This window comes from Rhipicephalus sanguineus, chromosome 5, assembly GCF_013339695.2.
Source record: "Rhipicephalus sanguineus isolate Rsan-2018 chromosome 5, BIME_Rsan_1.4, whole genome shotgun sequence".
Taxonomy (NCBI): Eukaryota; Metazoa; Arthropoda; class Arachnida; order Ixodida; family Ixodidae; genus Rhipicephalus; species Rhipicephalus sanguineus.
Window position 1 is genome coordinate 193,814,010 of NC_051180.1, and position 6,000 is coordinate 193,820,009.

Here is a 6,000-nt window from a genome sequence, read left to right on the forward strand (position 1 = left end):
TCGTCGCTCGCGGAAACGGTTGCCGTGGCTGCATTCGAAGCTGCTATATGGTTCAGTTTTCGGCTGTATTTGCGTTGTTTAAAGTATAATGAAAATTTATAAACTGGAACCATGAAGCACTTGTCGTTCTGGGCAACCAGCCCATTTCGAAGGCATGTGTCTTTCGCGGCTATTTGATCGAGACGCTCGCGCGTCGTCTGCTAGCCCGATACCAGAGAGCGCGTGCCAGTGATGCGATTGTTTTGTCACCATTAGGTTCGCTTGACTGAGAGTCGGTTTTTGACTGTCTGAAAGTGGATATTTGAAAGCAGCATTTGCCAGGAGCTAATACTGAAAGCTTGGGCGCTTAAAGTTCCCCGATGCGTGCTACCGTCTACAAGTGTAGCTCACTATACGCAAGCCTGGAGTTCATGCGTTAAATAGCATGAAATGTCACTAGACTGCTTTAGGGATATACGTGATCGCCCGTTTCCTTTGTAAAGCTTTTGAGAAGTACATTTGTTGCCATCGGGAGAAAGCAACAGCTGGTACCAGAAAAAGAGGAACTACGCCAAGTGATCCCACCATTTCAGAGCTTAAACCAGTTAAATCGTGGTGGTACGAAAAACAAACAAAAACAGCTACATATGCCGCGCGCTTCCTGCAACACTGATTGATGTGCGTGAACAGACGCTGTCGTTCATGTATAAAGTCGTAGTGCCGACTCTCAACTTGAGCCATTATTGTAAAAGGCGTGAAAAATGGCGCGGCCTGTTGTCAGTTGCTTGAGCGCGTCTTTGTATTTGTCGACGGATTGTAGTAGCTTCAGTATCTGGCTCGTCAGGTATCTTTCTTTTCTCTTCCATTTGCCCCTTTCGGTAGTGAGCAAAGTATAGAGGCCGAATGGCTGGCGACCTGGACGCTTTTGTCGCATGGGGCAGCCTCCTCAACCTTGTGCACTCATTCACTGTGACACTGTACATAATGATGGTCGGTTGTTTCGCCGGTAGCGCATGTGGTGTCCATGGGCTCCGATTCTTCAGCTTCGGGACCTAATGTCAGTGCTGCATGCACATGGCTGCGATCGCGAGGCAGCGTTGCTACTGGTACTACATGCATTCGTTGACTGTTCGGACGCAACACGGTCACGTTTAGGGATACTTGCCATGCTTGGTTCAGTTGTTACCTTGGGCTGCTAACGTGAACGGTGGTCTGCAAAGAGTGACCTGCATCCTTTTTAAGCCGCCGCTTCTTATATTCTATGAAATCTTCGCGTCGTAAACGACGGCTGCATATTCTAGTCCCAAGCAACATTTTATTTTTGGCAAAATGTCGGCCTGACGTCGCTGGCCAACTGCACTGTCGTTGGCCCAACCTTGGCACCCGATGTAGGGCCGGTCTCGGGGATTGACATTGGCCTCATGTGGGCCTGCGTCGGCACCAAATGTAGGCCCGTCCACCGTGGCCGACGAGGCCGAGTGCATGCCGCTCGCGGGTTGACTAATGCCCGACCTTACATAAGCGTCGATTTACCGACGACCATAGGTCGGTTGCGGACGTTTCTCGCTAGTATTGCTCTGCTTTTTTGTGCGTGTTCTAACAAAACGCATCAATTGTTTTTCTGGTGTGTTGGTGCGTGTCGTATGTAATGTCAACGGGCAGTTTATAGAGGCGTTTAACTCTATCTGAATTACGGGCACAGTGCACATGTAAGACGGAATTAAACGCCTTTAACGGTCTGCACTTGTTAACGTGTTAATACGTAACACACAATAAAAGAAAGACGTGAATATAAGTTTTCTCTCTTTAGATCTTTATTTTGCAATTGTATAGATGCACTAATTTTCCATGCAACCTTGTTCGCACGGAGCGTTTGCATCAGCCCTTGTGCCAACGCAACCGTGCAGTCCATGTGATCACGGCATGATAACGCCGAGGTGAAAATGTGTAACTGGGAATCCAAGTGGTTTCAACTGATGTTAACTGGGACCAAATGGTCCCAGTTGCGGGCCACTGGCCCCAGTTGGAAACCAACTGATCCCAGTTGATTCCAGTTGCAACTGGTTCCAGTTAGCAGCTGGTCCCAGTTACAACTCAACTGGTTCCAGTTGATTCCAATTGCAACTGGTTCCAGTTAGCAGCTGGTCCCAGTCAGGGCTGGGCAGAGATACTCGGTAAAGTATTCCGGAATACAGATATCGAAATACATGGAACAGAAGCCTAAAATACGGATACTGAGATACATTTGACTTTAGCGTAACGGGATATTTTGGAGATACTTTTGCAATATGACGAAAAAAGTATTCCGGAATACAGATGCAGCAATACAGATACTAGAATACTTCTTTTTTATTTCAAAGATGCTCCTACTCCGCTAAGACATTTAGAGGTGCAGCATAATGGTGTAATTAAAGTTGCAGTGCATTGAAACTTTTAGTTTATTTGTTTATTACAGTACCCTCAGCGCCATTAAGACATCACAGAGGGGGGGGGGGGGCGGCTTACAAAGTACATAAGTAGTAATAATGACATAATTACAGATATCAATCGCAATAAAAAAGTACACTGTTTCACAGCAACAGTAACAAGCATTGGGCACCGAAATCGACATGCTTGGTGACAACTAAATGAGCTACGCTAGAAAAAGCACAGTTTAAGCAAATCACTAATGAACAACAGTGAATTGAGAAAAAGTATACATTTACTTTGCACATAAGATCGGCTTTGCTGAGTAGGTTGCTGTGTGAGCTTCTGATGCGTCGATTCGGCCTCAGCACAAGACTCGCGAAAGAAAAAAGTCTATCTAGCGGTGCAGACGGGCACAAATTCGTGTTACAGCGAATAAATACCGCCTTCATAGCCGGATAGCCCTCGAGCGTGGCGACATCTCTCTCGGGCCATCCAGATACCGAAACACTTCCTCCCTCACGTGGGTTGATCTGACCGCTCAGAAGCCCAAGTCGGTCTCCATCTTCGGAATCCTCAGCCGTCTGGCCCGGTCGGCGCCGGGTCAGACGACTGAGGATTTCGCTGCCCATAGAGGCCGGTCATAATTACATACGCGCAATGGAGCCCAGTATGTCGAAACTGCACAATCCGAAAATTGGCTTCCTAAAATCACGTTCTTTGGGGGTGAGAGAGTAACGTGTAAGCCCTCCCAAGTCGCTCCTGCAAGCTCTCTAAACAGACGTGGAATCAGGGACAGCTGCTCAGAGCGCCCCATCAGAAACTACAGCAAGCACACTCTAAGGCAAAATTACCCCGAACGAGGAGTAACGGAGCCCAATAGGCCCGCAGATCAACGGTTAGACCGTCGTAGGAGCAAGCGGAGAGGGATGCGTGCGGTGTGCAATTCAGTTAGTCTGCAAAGGGATGAACGGCGCGGGAGATGCAGGCCGTGTGCATGGATACGTTCCGTGTGCAAACCGTTGTCAAGGGAGCTAATCGTCCTCCTCGCTCGGGTCAGTCTTCCATCTTGTGTTTGAGCTGGCGTGTTGCCGGTTAATTAAGTCGCGCTCGGAGTTCGCCGATCTAGGACCTACGGCTCGCTGCCTTTGATACAGACGTATGCGTGGATTAGTGTGTCGTGCTGCTTTTACGTTTCGCCACACCCACGAAGTCTGGAGCTGCTCTCGACACGTCGCGACGCCGCGCTGTATATCTCCGGCGCAGTCACGGCACTGCGTCGCCACCGGCTAGGAATGGCGGCCGAGAAGACTGTAGGCCTATCGGACTTCAATCTGACTCGGGGCACAAATCGGCGCTGGATTCTTTCACAAGTAAGTGATCGCTTTTTATTCTGCCGTACCTATCGCGTGCGATGCAGTAAACTGATCGCGTGCGCGAAACTGATCGCGATTATCGGTAACGGACTCGATCGTGTTGTATATCGCGCGCACGAAATGTACCGCGAGGGCCGGCTTGGGCGTGGCTCGCCTGTGCTTTGTGACCGCCTGGATATTGGCCGCCGTTGTCGTCGCCTGGCCGGATGTTCGCTCACCGATGATTCACCGTGGTGATGAGCTGCAAGCTCGCGATATTAGCAATATTAGGCAGAGGCCTCGCCGCTGTTTTGCGACTCGTACGAAACGCTGTGCGGTAGCAACGAGCTCGATTGTATGCCGCGCGCTTGAAATGCACCGGCATGGGTTGGCGGGTGCTTCAGCTAGCCGACATTAGCTGCGATTCGGAACTCTGCGGAAATTGGTCGCCGTGACCTTCGGCTTCCTCGACGCTCGCTCGTAAGCAGTCCGCCGCCGTTCGAGGCGTCGACCCCGCTTTCGCTCGCTGCACATTACTAGTGCGCGCTCGAAGAATTTCGTGGAAATTGGACGCCGTTATCGTCGGCGTCCCCTTCGCTCGCTCGCTAGCAGCCTGGCGCCTTTCGTGGCGTCGGCTTCGCGTTGCGGCTGACGGGCTTGCTCGAGTGTACGACGCCGCTTGCAAAAAACTCGCCGGCTCGTTGGGGCACGGTGGTTGGCGGCGCCTCGGCGTGATGGCTGCGGCCGCCGCACTTGAAGTGTTTGTTGCGCTGTGTGGCTTGAAATGCGTCTTTGATGACGTATGACATCACGGTGAAATTATTTACATGCCATATTTTAGACGTGTGTTTTTATTAAGCATTCGACACTATCAACCACCACATTCTTTTTATGCAGCTTCAAGCAATAGGCGTAACTGGTCCTGCACTATTATTAATAAAAAACTACCTACTCAATAGAAGCCAAGTTGTCAGTCTGTTAGGTCATAAATTTATACCTAAAGTAACAAATATAGGAGCACCTCAAGGTTCTATTCTCGGCCCACTTCTTTTTGATTTGCCATCTTGCCTTACCAGTTCAGAATGCTTACTGTATGCAGACGACACAACAATTGTTAACACTGATAAATGCCTCCAATCTCTGACACAGAAGCTAAATGATGACCTTTCAGGCTTGGCTGCTTGGTGTATCCATAATAAATTACAAATAAATCCCACTAAAACGAAATTCGTTGTTTTCCACTCTCACCAACGTGAACATAATTATATCCCGCCAATATTTCTAAATCAATTCGCAATTGAAGCAGACGATGAGGCGACCTTCTTGGGAATTAAACTGGACCGTCATTTGAAATTTCATTCGTATGTTCCTGCGAAAAAAAAATGGCTTACGGCATACGTGTTCTAATTAAATCCCGCGATATATTTTCCAAACCCACATTACTTTCATTGTACTACGCTTTTATTCATTGTCATATTAATTACTGTATCACATCTTGGGGCAATACCTACAGCAGTCATCTCGTCTCCCTTCAAACTATGCAAAATCACTCTATTAGAATACTTACCCACAGTCATTATCGCAGTGATGCTAAAGCACTCCTGCATGCCAACAACATCCTAACAATCGAGAACACTTTCAAATATAATCTAGCAATACTATTTTTCAAGCAAATAATAAATCAGCTTCCTTTGTTTATAATCCCTCCATCAAGTCTAGAGAATACAAACTTGACAAGGTTTGCACAAAATCACAATTTTATCTTACCTTAGTTAATACTAACTATGGCAAACAAACAGCCCACTTCACTAGAATCTATTTCTGTAATACTATACCTTCAGGAATAAAAACCTCGGAATCAATCGGCATATTCAAAAAAGATATGAAAACTTTCCTCTCATCCATTCCATAATCTGGATAGTTTTGGTCACTTCTATTACTCCCGCTCCCTTTCGTGCCTTCTCACAACCTAATGTTAACGCAGCATCGCATCATCATCCTACATTGCTGATATCAGATGTCTCTATTTAGTTTTCTTTTTCGTAGTTTATTTTTTAACATTTTTTACCATGGTGATTATCTGAAAACTGTTTAGGAGAGTTGAATTACCTCTATTTTTTATGTTGTCTAATTTCAGTTTTTGTTGCTACTTTCTGCTAATGATTTTCTTCAGTAGAACTCCTTTTTTCTTTTTTACCTGCGATGTATTTTATTACCTGTTTTCTGCACTACTGTTTGCTGCACCAATTAATTGTTTCTA